General features: G+C 41.0%; 1 protein-coding gene across 1 annotated transcript in view; it reads right to left on the minus strand.

Annotated features, from left to right (window-relative positions):
- Positions 1-16,192, minus strand: part of LOC103095221 (membrane-spanning 4-domains subfamily A member 4A-like) — a 29,548-nt gene extending 13,356 nt beyond the window's left edge. The window contains exon 1 of the mRNA XM_056801678.1: positions 16,043-16,192. The gene's annotated coding sequence lies outside the window, so the exon portion shown is untranslated. The remainder of the gene's footprint in view (positions 1-16,042) is intronic.
- Between the last annotated feature and the right edge of the window lie 529 nt (positions 16,193-16,721).

Here is a 16,721-nt window from a genome sequence, read left to right on the forward strand (position 1 = left end):
ACTATCAAGACCCATTGTATCAGTGCATTAGTAAGAAGATATTTTTCTCCAAATCAAGAGGCTCTGATTGTACCTAAGAGCCAGCCAGTGAATTCTGAGGTGAGAAATTCAGGGCAGAAGGAGCTCTAGGAGGGCACCAGTTCATTCCTCTTCTCTCCACTATTCAAGGGAGATCTTGTGACTCTTTCTGACTAGTACTGAGCAAAAAGGGAGTGAGAAGCACAAGGGACTTCCACTATAAGAGATTTCTCTTCAGAAGAACTCAGTCTATGTCAGGGCAAGATGGGGCTTTCTGAAAGAAATGCAATGACCAAATGTCTCCCTACAACCCAAAGATCCTTTGTCTTCATCCATGCTCCTGAGACCAAATCAGTTCTGTCTCATTAGTCCAAGAGGGGGAAACAACTAAAGAAGTCCCTCAAACTAAATGGATATCGCTCTCTTCTGAGGATACCCCTTGGGTTCCTGCCCACTTTCATCTTCTCTGGGTTCAACTTTTGCTAGAACCGATTATGAAAACCACCCAGGGTGCTTAGCTGTCCTCTCCACCAGCTCTCCCAGTATCCCTTGGATTAAATCTCCCACTTTAACACATTTCCAAGACAGGAGAATGAAGTGCTCCAAGCTGCAGTTTCTCCTCTAAGGTTGCCCCCTGTCCTGTCTACCTACTTTCCCCTGTGGTTTCCTCTTCCTTAAAGGATTTCCACATGGGTTTATGCCTTGGAGAACTTCCCAATAAAGTGGACTGTTACTTTAGCTATAGAAGAATTAACTAGCATTTCATTTTTAATTTCAAGGTATCTTGCCTCCAATGGCCCTAAGGTAGTTGCTGAAGACTTCAGTAACCCAGAGCCACCAAATGTAAGAGGGAAATAGATTCAGAAATTGAACCTTGGCAAAAACTCTGTTTTATTCTAGGGAGTTTGGAGTTTTCTTTATCAAACACACCTGTGGTGAGCATCTTTGACAAACTCAAATGGATGTCAGTCTAGCTCATGGCACAATGGTGGCTGAATTGAACAGCTAGATGACATATCCTGGGGGTATATTTAAAAATTTATAATTCACTTTTATAGAGAGAAGAGCAGGAGCTCATTCTAGTTTTTTTAAACCCTTACCTTCCATCTTGGAATCAATACTCTCTATCGGTTCCAAGGCAGAAGAGTGGTAAGTGCTAGACAATAGGGGTTAAGTGACTTGCCCAGGATCATACAGCTAGGAAGTGTCTGAGGCCAGATTTGATCCTAGGACTTCCCACCTCAATGCCTGGCTCTCAATCCACTGAGATACCCAGCTACCCCCAACAGGAGCTCATTCTTGCTAAACTTATTCCTCGTCTGTAGTTCCACCCTTCATTATCCTCTCATCTTTATCTTTTGTTAAAAAAACACTTCTCTTTTTTACTTTCCCAATCTTGCTCTGCTCTCTCCCTTTATATTTGGTCTTTCCCACCCCAAGCACAGGCCTGGAATGGGTTCTAGTACATGCCATGATTATCTGATGAAGTCTTTCTGTTCCTTTAAGGTTAGTCTCAGTTGGTATTTCCTCTTTAAAGACTTTAAAGACTTAAAGCCCTACCCCAGTGGAAATGTGTTCTCTCCTCTCCAACATTTCCCAAAGATCTTTTCCACAATTACTTTGCCCTCTCAAATCACAGATCTTGTTTCTGAAATCTGTTCTTTCTCCAATGAATGAATGAGAAAATGTTCTTTGTGGCATTTGTTTTTATCTCTGTTTCCCCAATACAGAATATGTCTCCTCACACTCAGTGGTAACTACATAACTGGATGAAGTGAACTAACTGAATGGAAATGTCAATAGCTTTCAACCCTTTGGAGTTCTCAGAATTCACACTTTGGACTATGACCACCCCAGGAATAAACACCAATAATATTGAGCCCATTTCTCTTCTTTCCCAACTTAAGGAAATTGCCTCTCCTCAAAGATTTGAACTTGGGTGGGCCTTGCTATCTCTGCTCTGGCCTGTGAAGATTGTCCACTACCAAGATCCATGGTTATAACTGGCTCTAGTTTGAAAGTGCTCACCATTAACATATATTGGTCCAATGCACAGACATCATACAAACTGTCACAGGAAATATGGTAACTCTAATAGTGGAATTGATCAAAAATTCCCAAGTTGACTAAGAAAGAGATGATCCCCAGCCCTGCCACTGAGGAGCTAATTGTGTACATTGCCAGGCTGCTTTGGACTAAAATAGGAATTCTTTAAGCAATCTCATTAACACCTGGTTCCAGAACTGCTAGCATGTGTCCAGACCTGTTCAAGGCAGAGAGGTGACTCCATCAGCAAAAAGAGCAAGATTCACTCATTGAGTGCCTCCTTCATTCAAGACAATACCAGGTAGTAGAGATGGGAGGACCAAATGAAAAAGTGCTCAGTCCTCAAAGTCTTTATGTTCTACTGGCAACACAATAGATAGTAGTACTTTGGGTTCATTAATTCATTAAATAATTTCAAAAATACCAAATTTTGCCCATAAGGAGTCAAGAGAATTGAATATATCTCTTATAGACACCCAGAAAACCCAGATTTTATGAGGCATTATATGCATTAATGGAGATGTATTTTATGAAATAAACATTACTAATACATAGACCTAAATAAAAAACAATCATAAGATTAAATAAAATAATTTTAACTTAACTTTACGTGCAATGAGAGGAGTTCATGTCCTAAGGGGATGGGTGGGGAGGAGAAATATGATTGCCTGGAAGATGAGGCTCCTTCCATAATATCTGAGTACAATTGCCCTTTTAGAGTTTTTCCTCTTTCTCTTTTCTCTATTTGTTACCACTAAACTCTGCTGGAGATTCACCCGGTGGTGAAGATTGGATTTTAACTATATCCTGATAGTAACAATGAAGGTATTTAGCTCTTCCTTTATAGTGAAGCTAGAATTGTAAGCTACAATCTATTTTTAGATTTTAATTACAATAAGGTGTTAACTAACTAAAAAAGGTGAATTAATCACAAAAAGGTGTTAAGTAACTACAAAATGTGAACTTAACAAAAGAGGTGTTAAATAACCCAAAAAGATATAATCTATCCAGAGAAGGTGAAAACTAAAGAGTGGGCAGTCCTGGAGAAAAGCACCTGCTCTGATAGGTAGATGTGAAATTTAGGAGTGGTGACAAAAGAGAAAAAAGGTCTTTAAAAAGAGGACCAAAAGAGAACAGAAGGATGGCATTTTCATTCTATTCATTCAGATTCGGAGGGATTCATTAGGATTCAGACATTCAGACAGTCGTTTGGAGATTTGGGCACTGAAGCGGAGGAGTTACTGTAAGACAGCCCCTTGAGAAGTGACCAGAAGGCAGACACCTAGACTTCTTTTAGACTGTCACTGTTGGTGAGTGAAAAGCTGACTTAGTGACTGTGACAAGGAAATCACTTTAAAAGACTGATATATATTAATTTAAGGTCGCCAAGGAATTCAGCTATGTAATTCCTAAATGAAAACTCAAGTCAGCAGTCAATCTTTTATGGAGTTTAATTACAATAGGAGGAAGAAAGGAATTAGAGATAGAGAGAGAGAAAAAGGGAGAGAAGGGAATAGGGCTTAAATACCCCTTCTGGTTTAGACTGGGCCAAAAGGCCCAAGCCCTTAGATAGCTGGGGCAAAGAAAAGAGATCAGTCCCTATCACTCACGTGACCAAAATGGAGAAACAGTCTCAGAGGCCCCCACCTTCAGCTTCCTTCAGAGCAAGCTTCTCAGAGTACCCTCCCACCACTCAGACAAACTCCTCAACCCCCTCCTCGAGTCTTCAGACCCCCCTGATCTTTAAGGAAACCATCCAAGTTCCCTCCCCTCAGTCCTCACATCTACCAATCACCTGTCCATCAATTTCCCTGTGCCAATGGAGGCTCTAGCTTAACCCAGGACCGCCCAGAGGTCTGGCTTTGCACATGTCTGTTGAAGGTCATATTTTCAAATAATTAAATCTTTGATCCTTTGCTACAGCCCTTTCTAAATCCTGTTAACCTGAGTAGGGTAGAGATTGGAATAATTAAATTTTGATCTAGGCTGCAGCCCTTACTCAATCCTGTTAGGACTGAATAGGGTGGAGATTGATTCCAAGTATCTCCATTGTATCAATTCTAAAATCAATCATGACTCAAAGAAATTCCTGTTCTATGCTTAAGCATAGGTCAAAGTCCTTTCCATTGTTCAGCAAAAGGTTTCTGTCCTAAAGTAATCTTAAGAAGGAAGGAGAAGGAACCTCCCATGCCAATGGGGTTCACATTCCAATAGTCAAGACCCACTATCAATAGGAAATTTTTCAAGTATGAAATTTCCCAATGGTGAAATTTCCAACATTTATAAGAATAAGAAATTTTGAGGTTTACATGACCCACCACCTTTCTGGAGGTGTGAAGCCTCCAGGTAAGGCCTATCTTCTTGAGACTTTCTTCCCCTGGCTGGGGCTTAAAGATTCTAACTGGTGTCAGAAGAAGCCAGTTTTTTTTTTCTCTCTCTCATTCCTTAATATCTTCCTTCTATTGTAAATACTGTAAATAAACTACCATAAATTCCATTTACTTTAGCAATTCATTTTGGAATATAGAAATTAAATCCCTGGCCTATATAAATAATATTCAGATTCCAACCATAATTAAATTTAACATGGTATAAGCTTCACAAGAAACCTATCCAATGATGTTAGTTTGGGGCTCTGTTTTAAAATTCCTTTAAAGAGGGAAATGATCTGGTCATTTCTTTATCAGGGTTGTGTTTTTTCAACAAAATTTTGCTCTTACATAAAATGAAAATTAATCATGCAGACTACATACTGAATTCATGAGTATTTGTTAATAAAGAGAAATAGAGGAAGAATTTATTACCAGGCTAACTGCCCAATGTCTCCAGTCATGTACTTCTGCTTCATCAGGTCCTAGATTACCCATGGGCCCTGCTCCATTTCACAAGCAGCACTGAGGGCCACCCCTCCACCCCTCCATCCCCACCAACCACATAGCCAAGTCAGACAAATTAAGGCCAGGCAAGGAGGGGACTTGGGTTCAGGAAGGAAACAGAGGTCAAAAAAGACAGTTTCCACTTTTCTTGGCTCTTAAATATTGACCATGATGTTACATTTACTCAGCTTTTGATTAGACAGTCTGTTTTGATGGCCAGGCACATAATCATGCCATGCTGTGGGGTCAGAGACCAACCTGGGAAACTTCAATCAGCCCATTCTGGAAGTCACAAACTGCACTGTCACTCTGTGTCCTTCATTAATGTGCATGTGCCAACAATGTATGACTTGTACAACTTCCACCCATTTTGCACACATTTCCTGGATTAATGAAGGGGACATCCTCCTTTGCCTCTTCTTCACTTGTAGAAAATGCCACACACACACACACACACACACACACACACACACACACACACACACACACACACATTAGCTATTGCTGTTCCTTTTGAAGTTCCTGCAGCTCCTCAGAGTGCTATATAAATTGTGAATACAAGCCAGTCTTTTTTATTAAAATGTGTTAGATGCCAAATTTAAGGAGTCCTGAAATCATAGAGTACCAAGGTTTGTATATATGGATTTTTTGAGAGAAAGGAATCCTTTACATAACGATAACTGAAGAGGCCAATGGAACTGAAGAGCCAAAAGGACTAATTTTTTTAAATTCTCCTTTTTAACATCTGACTGCAGGCATTAACAGGTAATGATATTAATAATGAGAGAACAAGTCATCAGCAAGTCATACCCTCTATGACCCCAGGTAACAAGCTCAGATACCTAACATTGATCAGTCAAACCAATTATAGCACAGCCTATACTTCTGACTCTCAAGGAAACTTTAATTTCTCCCCTCCCCTTCTGGGTGGCATAAAGGAGATCACATATTTCTTCATTCCAGTCTGGAGAGAAAGAAAAAATAATACTCACCAGATTTTCTGAGGTCCTGTTCTCTTAAACAATGATGAACTATGGATAGAAGACAGGAATCATCAGTGTCTTAAAACCTTCATCTCCAAACCATTGTGGACAGGTTCTCCACTGCAACAAAACTGTTTGGCCTGACTATCAGCCTCAGCAAAACAGAGGTGCTGTTCCAACCTGCACCAGGGAGGCCAACGAACCAGCCGTGCATTACAATCGATGGCACGCAGCTTTCTAAGGTCAACACTTTCAAGTACCTGGGCAGCACCATCGCCAACGACAGGTCCCTAGACCATGAGATCAATGCCAGCATCCAAAAGGCCATCCAGGCACTCGGGCGGCTGCGCTGCAAAGTCCTCCAACACAGAGGTGTAAGCACTGCGACGAAGCTCAAAGTGTACAACGCAGTGGTCCTCAGCTCGCTCCTGTACGGTTGTGAGACACGGACACTGTACCGGAAGCACATGAAACAGCTGGAGCAATTCCACTAACGCTCCCTCCGGTCAATCATGAGGATCCAATGGCAGGACCGAATCACCAACCAGGAAGTCCTCAACAGAGCCAACTCCACCAGCATTGAAGTGATGGTCCTAAAAACCCAGCTACAATGGTCTGGACACGTCCTCCGCATGGACCCACAGCGAATACCAAGACAGGTATTCTACGGTGAACTGTCAGCTGGACTCAGGAAACAAGGCCGACCAAAGAAAAGATTCAAGGATCAGCTAAAGTCCAACTTGAAGTGGGCTGGCATTACACCAAAGCAACTAGAACTCGCTGCCTCTGACAGAAGTAGCTGGCGAACCCACATTAACCATGCCGCCACCTTTGAAGATGAGCGACGTCGACATCTTGCCGCTGCGTGTGAACGCCGACATCAGGTCACAACCGCCCCTCCCGTAACAACTGGCATTCCATGCCCCATGTGCCACAAACTTTGTGCCTCGGTCTTTGGACTTCAAAGGCACATGAGGGTACATCAATAGATGATAATGCACAAAGACAATTGTCATTCTCGGTCACCGAGAGACTACCACTAACTAACTAACTCTGTCTAGTGTAAAAGCTTCTATATATCTATTCCTCTATCTATCTACTAGATGTCTGTATATTATGTTTCTATCATTATATGTATAAACATATTTGAATGTGTTTTGAATTTATATGTGTTTATCTTCATGTGTGTATGAGCAGATTCACAAAATATCCTAAGGACCTAAGAGAAAATTGTTCCTTCAAATCAGTATACTAAAAGGACTTGTTTGCAATTAGAACATTGACCCAGCTCTCACTTTTGATCAACTCTGTTTTCTTCTCAGTCAAGTAGATCTCCCTTTCCTTTACTCCCCTTGAGCTAGTTTTGTACATAATTTTTTATTTCTTTTTTTTTTGCATCCCATTCCATAAAGGATTTCTTTTATTGTCTTCATTATCTGTTTTCTCTATTTATTCTCAACACTCATTCTCTGATTCATGACCATTATGATCATCAGATATCTCCTTGTGTCTGAATTCTTCATACAGTCAAAGCTTCTACTCTAGGCTCTATCCTTAAGGTCTATGATGGCAAATCTATGGCACACATGCCAAAGAGCACACAGACAACTCTATGTGTGCATGTGTGCCATTGGCTACTAAAGTTAGTCACTAGACAGCCAGAGGGACTCAGGCAGAGCTATTCTCTTCCCCCTCTCCACTCCATCTCCCTGCCCTTCTGCCCAATGAACATCTTATTCCCTGAGCAGAATACTCAGGCCACTCTCCTCCCCTTCTCCACTCATGCCTCTCCCTCCCCTGAGTGGAGTGATCAGGATACTCCCTTCTTTTTTTCCCTCCCTATCTGGGGTAAGGGGGGCAGGGACCAGACACAGCACACAGTCAGGAATGGGCAAGGCACAGCTTTCACTCTCTAAAAGGTTTAACTGCTCTAGGTACTTGTAGCCACTTCCTTGTAGGGTTTATTCTGTGGATTCCTCTTTTTCTAGTGTGCATTTCTCTGAGAAACAGCAATCAGAGAGGACACTGCATTATGGCAGGGCACCTCCTTCCTCCATTGATTTTCATCTCTTTGTTGACCTTTTTATCTTTTTCTACTTCTGCCTGAAAATCTCATCCCTGTCACCATTCTTGACCACTCCTTCAAATTCCAGTGATTCCCAGGGATTGCTACTCCTCCACTCTGGGGACAAGACTAACTCTCCCAGGCCTTATCCCCTGAAAGGTCCTCATCTCCTTTCCCTCATAGGAACATTTATCAGTAGAACTCCTTCCCTGCCCCAAATTAAGGTATCTTTTTTTCATTCCTTTTTTAATCTTTCCCCTCTCCTTATCATCCAATCTCTTGTAGACTCTTTTCTTTCTGAGACTACAATGGTCACCTTCCCTTTGTTGATAGCTGTTCTATTGATCTCAATGTATTACTCCTCTCTCTCTCCTTCTACACTCCTTCCTGCCTTCATGTATCCTCCCATGATGCTATGTTTTCCAACAAAAGAAGCTGTTATCTATAGGCAAGTGTCACAAAATTCCATCCATTATATCTCTTGTGCCTTTCTTCAGCATTACTTCTACCAGATTTCCACCTTTACCCTTTTGTCTTTGCATGCTTTTCTTTCTTTTATTTTTTCTAGGTTATACATGTATTATCATGCAAAACATATTTCCATACTATTAATTGTTGTTAAGTGAATGATATAAAACCCCACAACACATGCCCAAATAAACAAGTATGTTTTCCCCTGCATTCCTACTCCCACAGTTCTTTCTCTGGAAGAAGTTTACATTCTTTGTCATAAGTCCCTCAAAATTGTCCTGGATCATTTTATTGCTGAGAGGAGCTAAGTCTATCACAGTTGATCATTCCACATTATTGCTGTTACTGTACAATGGTTTTCTGAGTCTGCTTATTTCCCTCAGTATCAATTCATGTAGGTCTCTCCAGATCTTTCTGAAATCCTCCTGTTCATCATTCTTTCCAGCACAATAGTATTCCATCACCATCATATACCACAACTTGTTCAGTCATTCTCCAACTGATGGGCATCCCTTGAGTTTGCAATTCTTTACCACCACAAAAAGAACAGCTAGAAATATTTTTGTACAAGTAGCTCCTTTCCCATTTTTTTTCCTTGTATATTTTTAGAAAGAAGTTTCTACATGTCTTTCTGGTGCTACTCTGTTGCTAAGGCTTTCACTCCTACATTGTTTCAAGTATTCAAGAAGGAAACAATCTCTTCATTTCTGGTTTTCTTTCTGTTGTTTGCTCAAATTCACCTCTTCTTTACTCCCCATATTTGTCTGTGCTCTTGTTCCTCTCATTTTCTTTGTTTTTTTGGAAATTCTATCAGTCTCCCCTCTTGGGGCTTTAACAGAAGATCTCTTGGTGTAGTCTCTGGGGGAGGGTTGTTGGGGATTTGATCTTCCCTGTCCTCTGGAGGCTTTTGATGGGATTAGATTCAACTGGTTATTTCAGAAGGCTCTGCTCTCTAAGGGTGGAGGGGTAGTGGCCTCCCTGGGCTCTGGGGGCTCCTGATGGGATTAGGTTCAGCTTGTTTGTATTGAATGAGCCCTAAAGCAAAAAACCTCCTCCTCCACAATCTGTGTTGAATGCCCGGAGACTGGCCCAGGTTGCTTTCAAGGTAAGCCCTTTGCCCACCCTGTTTCTGTTCTGTCAGAAGCTCTGAGGGCTCCTGATGGGATTAGGTTCAGGTGGTATGGGCCAAATGATTCCCCAAGCCAAAAAAAAAAAACCAACCTCCTTCTCCACAATCTGTGTTGAATGCCTGGAGACTGGCCCAGGTTACTTTCAAGGTAAGCTCTTCAGAGCAACCCATTTGCCGAACCTAAGGTTTCTTTCCTTTCAGTAGCTCTGAGGGCTCCTAATGGGATTGGGTTCAGCTGGTGCCCTAAAGCTGGTACCTCCCTTGAGACTCAGTTGGAAGGACCCAGCCAGGGGGCTACGGGCTTCCCCCTTCTCTCTATGTTTCCCTGCCATCTGTGTTGGGCATCCTGGAGACTGGCTCAGGTTGCTTTCAAGGTGAGTCCTTCAAAATAGCCAGCCCTGGGGCTCTTTTGCCAACTCTAAAATTCCCACTGCTGCCGTGGGCTCAGCACTCTCAGTTGGGGGTGGATGGGTCCTGGAACCTTCCTTCTGCCTGCCCCTTAGATCTGAGTGATCTAGGGTTTTGGCTTTTGGGAGGCAATACCTTTTGATCCAGGTCCAGGAGGAGGGTTCCCTGGGTCTGTCCTGTTGTTCAGCTTGAATTTCGGTGTCCTAGGAGCTCTCAGTTTGCGATCGGTAAGGAAGGGTTTCTGAGGTCTGAACTTTTGCAGCTTCTAAGCTGCCATCTTGACCTGAAGTCCCCTCTGGTTTTCTTTCTAAAACTGTTTCCATTTCTTTTTTATTATTGAATATCTATGTTTTGTCCTCACTGGTAATCTCTTGTTTGAAGGACAGGTCACTCTGGGCTTCATTCTGAGCTCTAGTGTTCTTTGAAAATATTATTCCATACTCTCGTGCTGAAAGGAATGATGAACTGGAGGAATTCCATGTGAACTGGAAAGATCTCCAGGAACTGATGCAGAGTGAAAGGAGCAGAACTAGAAGAACATTGTACACAGAGACTGAATACAGTATGGCACAATCAAATGCAATAGACTTTTCTATTAGCAGCAATGCAATGACTCAGGACAATTCAGAGAAATTTATGAAAAAGGATGCTATCCATGTCCAGAGAAAGAAATGTGGGAACAGAAATGTAGAAGAAAAACATATGATCCATCCCATGGTTTGATAGGGATATGATTAGGGTTTTTCAGTTTGAAATCTGGAGACCCCAAGTTTTCCCCTGTCCCATGAGATGAGGGAAGTCTCAGACTTCCCAGTTTCAGACAGAACAACAGACCTTAAAGTACTTGATTATCCTAGTTTAGATGGGGCTAGCAGATCTAAGTAAATGCTATGTACCCTTTTACTATTAAAAGTTTCCCCCATTGTATCAAAGATCCATTCCCAAGAGGACCAACCTCTGTGCAGGGACCATCCTTTTAGTATCTATTGTAAGTACCTCACTCCCTGATACCCCAGCCTCTGGCTATGGTTTCTTTTCCAAGACTGTTTGGATTCTGTCAGTGTAGCTTGGACTTCTCATTTCCTTGTAACCATGGTAATGTCAATCAATCATATTTCCCTGTCCCTTGGTTCTCCAAAAGGTATATAAATTCCCCAATTTCTATTGTTCCTCAAGAAATTATTGAGTGTGGTGCATTCACCCAGTGATATGTTCCCAGAGCTCCAGAATGTAGGCCTGTTGCTGGTCTCTGTGATAGTGGCAGATTACTGGACCTATCCCTTTCCTGATTAAAGACTTGGTTTTTCTAACTACTTTAGTAGTTTAGTGTTTTTTTCCAAGTTAACATATGGAGGCCCCAGCGAGATTTGAAGTTGTGTCCACCTAAGCCACCTCCTAGCAGACTCCAGACATGTGGTACCCTTGGTAACCCAATGAAGTTCCAGTTGGGATTCAGTTTCACAGTTTGGCTGGGTAAATAACCACTTTCGAACAGAGAACTCTATCTCATGTGTTTAGGAAATGTAAACTACTCTTTAATAAGAAGGTAAAATGGCAACCATAGTTATATGGGGTCCCTGGTGGACTCTTTATTAGGACTGCTGCTGTGGAAGTTATGTCCATAAAATATGGACAAGGTACCTTCGGGGATGGGGGGGTGGGGGGTGGAATATAAATGTGCTCATGGTTGGCAAAAGTTGCCTAACTTTGACCCTGAGCACTTTTTTCTTTTTGGCCAAAATGAAATTCAGTTCAACCTGACTGCAACCTCTACACTTAGCTATATTTTTGGTTTTCTGTGTGTGTTTTGTGTATGTGTATGTGAGTGAAGCAGTGTCCCTACTGGAAGCAAGAGTGGGGATGGTGTGATTCAGATGAGAGAGGAAATAGTAGTGAGAAATATTCTGTGTGAATGCTTGGCTGGAAACTTTGAAGGGAAGCAGAGCTGGAGTTTTGGAAGTATAAGTTATTAAACCCACATGCTTAGTCTTAAGTTTTAGTAACTGCTTGGGACAAATCAAAATAGAGAAAAGTTTCCTTAATTTTTCAAGCCAATATTCTCTCACCTACTTCTCCTTGCTTTTTCACCATCATTATTTAAACTTAATTTCAAAACAGTAATTCTTTTTCACTTCAAGACTCTGCTAAAAGCAGAATCCAAATTCTCTATTTTTCCCTTCTGACATTTAACCATACCTTCATACATTTTTTCATAGAACATATTTGCACCTTTCATATGCTTATTCAACATCTCTCTCATCTTCTACGACTTACTTTTGCCATCACTAAGCTTAACTTCCTCCCAGATATTCTCTTACCTGCTTTTAGTGGCTCAGAAGAGCCCTGATTATCATTTTCCCTATCATATGTATCATTCATATATAGACTTTACATATCATATCTTTATATATTATCTTATCCAATTCAATCAAAAATCAATTTTGTTCACAGGGCAAAGTCATAAACCATTTGCATTTGCCCAAAATTACATTCTAACAAATTGCATTGAAAGGCATGTTTACAACTAAACCATAAAATCATTCTTATCCAGAGCACATACTTTGATAACAATTCATATATCCCAATCAATTACAATGAATGTTAAGAAATTCCTTTTTCCAATATTTCACTCTTAATACCTGTTCCAATACACATTTACAGATGAACAAATATAAAACTTCCCCTTCCCCAATATGCATGATATTTCCACTTGTTACTCCACTCAAAAGCACATACATTCAAATAACATCTTCATATTCTCCTTTGTGGCATTTAAAAGTGTTGATGCCATGAACTATAAGAGTTAAAATGGTTGAGGGTCTTAAACTGTAGTGATTAAAATAGTGGAAGACTTAAATTGTTGTAGATAAAAGAGTGGGTGAGTAAATTGTGACCACAGGAGATATGTTTTCACCACAGTGTCTTGTTTTAAATCAATATATAAGGTGGTCGCCAGGGAAATATTCCCAATTATGAATATACCCAAGTCAATTGGGTTTTATAGAGAATTTAATTAATAATACAATGAGGAATTAAAGAAAGAGAGAAAGAGTAAGAAAGGAATAAGTATGAAGGGCCTTAAGCCAACATGGCCTAGGCCTGAGTCTTAAGAGAGAGAGATTAATCAGTCTTTTATCACTCACCATAAGATCTGTCTAAGCAAGGATTCTAGTGACACCAGGCCAGCTCCATCTCAGCTGACTCCACAAGCTCAATGCCTGAATCTGAATGTGTCCAATGTCCCCGAGAGAGTCCTGAGAGAGAGACCCTTCAAGGCAGCCTTGACCAGCTGCCTCCTTCAATTCAGCCTTTCCCAGCTGACTGTTCTAGAATCAGTTTTCTCATCTCCTTATATAGGGCATTTTCTCCTTTGTCACCTCCCCTAAATTCTTACATCCACCAATCACAGTAGATGTTTTCCAAAGGACTGACCATTCTTAATTCACATTTTGTTATCACCTTTTTAATTCACATCTTGCTCTCACCTTTTCTGGGTAGACTAAAACTTCTGAGTAATTCACATCAGGAAAGCTCTGAGTAAGTTTTCACCTCTTTGCTCCTTGTAAGTTCACAAGTTGCCTGACCTTTATAGGTACTTAGCACCCCTTTCTAAAAATAGGCATGGCTTAAGTATAGGTTTAAGTACTTTTCATTGTTCTGCAAGGAGTTTTCTCCCCTAAAGCAGTCTTAAGTATGGGTGGAGTAGAAGTCCTCCCATTTCTGATCCAAGTAGAGTTCTCACATTCCAAATGGGGAAAGGTCCCAGTAGGGAATTGTTCCAATGGAGAATTCCCCAATGGGAATTTTTTTAATATTCACAAGTCTGAGAAATTTTAAGACTCACACCTTTGAAGACCCCAAATTTAGATCATACAGCATTTTCTCCAGATTACATTACAACTTCTTCTTCTAAACCAGCGTTAAATCGTTATACACTTTACACTTATTTTCTTAGACCTTATCTTCACTAGGGAGCCAGGACAGCTCTTATCTGGGCTTTGCTTCCCATCTGCTTCCTTAGAGTAAAAAATCCTTTATACCAGTGAGGCTGGCTAACCACTACAATTAGAGAAAACATTAAATTCCCAATTCTCAGTTAACTCAAATATTTTACATATATCCAAACATTCAAATCTGTAACCATTATTCATTTCATGTCACTCAAGAAGAGCAGAAGAGGTTAATTCAAAATGAACATGCTGGATTGAATCAGACAGTGAGAGAAGGAATAAGTGACAGTGACAACTGACAGTTCTCTCATTATGAAGGACAGAATCAAACCTATCTGGAATCTTACACAACTAATAAACAAATTTTCAACACCAAATTGCTTTTCACTTATTTCACACAATTCCGCCAGTAAGTACACTTCAGAATCATTCGTGAGTTTCCAAAATCATGTATATCAACCTTTAAAATTAATCCTAATTAAACAGCCAATCAAATTGTGGGATCAAACATCTCCCTTCTCTTGTTCTGATCTGTCCTCTTTCCCCCCTCGATGGCCAGCCAAAAAAGGGAAAAGGAAAAATATTGAACAGATCTTTTTTTGTTTCCTTTGTCTTCTATTAAGCATAGAGGGCAAAATTCCTTTTTATTTTTTACTTAGATGGTGTCAAATTTTAAGAGGTTCAAAAATTCATATTTCTTTCTGAGTCTCTCAGTTTGATCTGTCTTCTCTCCCAAGTTCCAGGAAGATGGGAGACAGAGAGAAACAGATTTCTTTTAAACCCAATTCCCCTTCTGTGTACATACATGGCAACAGTCATAAAGGACAACACAAGCAACATACAATTACACAGATGGGCACAGACAGTTAACATATTGTGAAGGGTTTGTTATTGTTGTTTTCTTTTTCAACTTTTACCTTCCATCTTAGAATCAATACTGTGTATTGGTTCTAAGGCAGAAGAGTGGTAATGGCTAGGCAATGGGGGTCAAGTGACTTGCCCAGGGTCACACAACTAGGAAGTGTCTGAGGCCAAATTTGAACCCAGGACCTCCCATTTCTAGACCTGACTCTCAATCTACTGAGTCACCCAGCTGCCCCCTAACATATACTTTAAAAGCATGCATCAAAATCAGTATTTTTCTCGGCTTCTCTTACTAAATTTCCTTGTTTTTCACATTTTGGCACTGAGTGTTTAATAATTCTTCTAACTGTGTCTCTGCCTAAAGTTTCACTGACTCCTTTATCAGCTGTTCTGGTAGTGTCCTTCCTGGTTTTTCAGAGCACTGGCCCTTTAAGTGGCTGATCAGGTCCTAACCATAAGAAGCATGGTTCTTCTCTTGGAAATACAACATTTCTTCCCTCTTCTTCTGGGATTTCTCTCTCTTATTCTGCATTTCCCTTCTTATTCCTTCTCTCACTGTCTGATTCAATCTAGCAGGTTCGTTTTGCATTAACCTCTTCTGCTCTTCCTGAGGCGTTCTCAAAATTCTTTCTGTGTCCTGGGTTCGGTGCTCAACTAATTCTGTTCCTGGTTCTTCTTTCAGTTAAAAAAAAATTAAGTTTTCTTTCTTTTTTTAAACAAGTAGACTGATTATTATCTTTTTTTTTAAACCCTCACCTTTGGCCTTAGAATCAAGACTGTGTATCAACTCCAAGGCAGAAGAGCAGTAAGGACTAGGCAATGGGGGTCAAGTGACTTGCCCCGGGTCACACAGCTGGGAAGTGTCTGAGGCCAGATTTGAACCTAGGACCTCCCATCTCCAGGCCTGGTTCTCAATCCACTCGGCCACCCAGCTGTCCCCTGAGTCAATTTATTTTTTTTAAACCCTCACCTTCTGTCTTGGAGTCAATACTGTGTATTAGTTCCAAGGCAGAAGAGTGGTAAGAGCTAGGCAATGGGCATCAAGTGACTTGCCCAGGGTCACAGAGTTCAGAGGTGTCTGAGGCCAGATTTGAACCTCAGACCTCCAATCTCTAGGCCTGGCTCTCAATCCACTGAACTATCCAGCTGCCCTCTGATTCTTATCTTTACATCAAAATTGTCCCTCGCATGGAGCCTGGGGATGATCCTCCCATCTTATCTCAAAATTGTACCTTAAAATGTACTGCTCTGTAATCTTGATAGGATGGCATTCGGCACATCAGATACAGGGTCTGTGCTTGTAGGGTCTGAAATGCTGAAGGGAATGAATGGGTAAGTTGTGGCCATGCTGGACAGCATCACAGAGCTCTGATTATTATGACAAAGAGGCAGGCTTTTATGATGAGAGAGTTCTGTTTGGCAATTAGATCTATATGATGTCAAGATTTACAAATACAGGGAGACATCTGCCTGCGGGATGAATGAAGAATTTTTGTTTGTGGAGGATTGGTACAAGAGGCCTGAAACTTCCCCAGAGATAGAACTAAAACATCTCCAGAAGCTTCAGAAAAACACTCCAGAAGGAGCCTTGAACATGTCCCAAGTAAGCTTGGAGCTCTCCATAACAGCCCAGCTTTGCACATGAGCTTTGGCCAAGAAGAGCAGTGTCCTCTCTGTGACATTTGCTTATGGCTTCTTTTCTGGGTCAGACAGCCCCTTACACTTCCTCTTCCCATGGTTCATTTGCCTTTGGAGTTTTCATGTTTAATTTAAAAATTAATTTAAAAATGTAATGCCCTTAGGGGACAGCTGGGTAGCTCAGTGGATTGAGAGCCAGGCATAGAGATGGGAGGTCCTGGGTTCAAATCTAGTCTCAGACACTTCCCAGATGTGTGACCCTGGGCAAGTCAC

This window comes from Monodelphis domestica, chromosome 6, assembly GCF_027887165.1.
Source record: "Monodelphis domestica isolate mMonDom1 chromosome 6, mMonDom1.pri, whole genome shotgun sequence".
Taxonomy (NCBI): Eukaryota; Metazoa; Chordata; class Mammalia; order Didelphimorphia; family Didelphidae; genus Monodelphis; species Monodelphis domestica.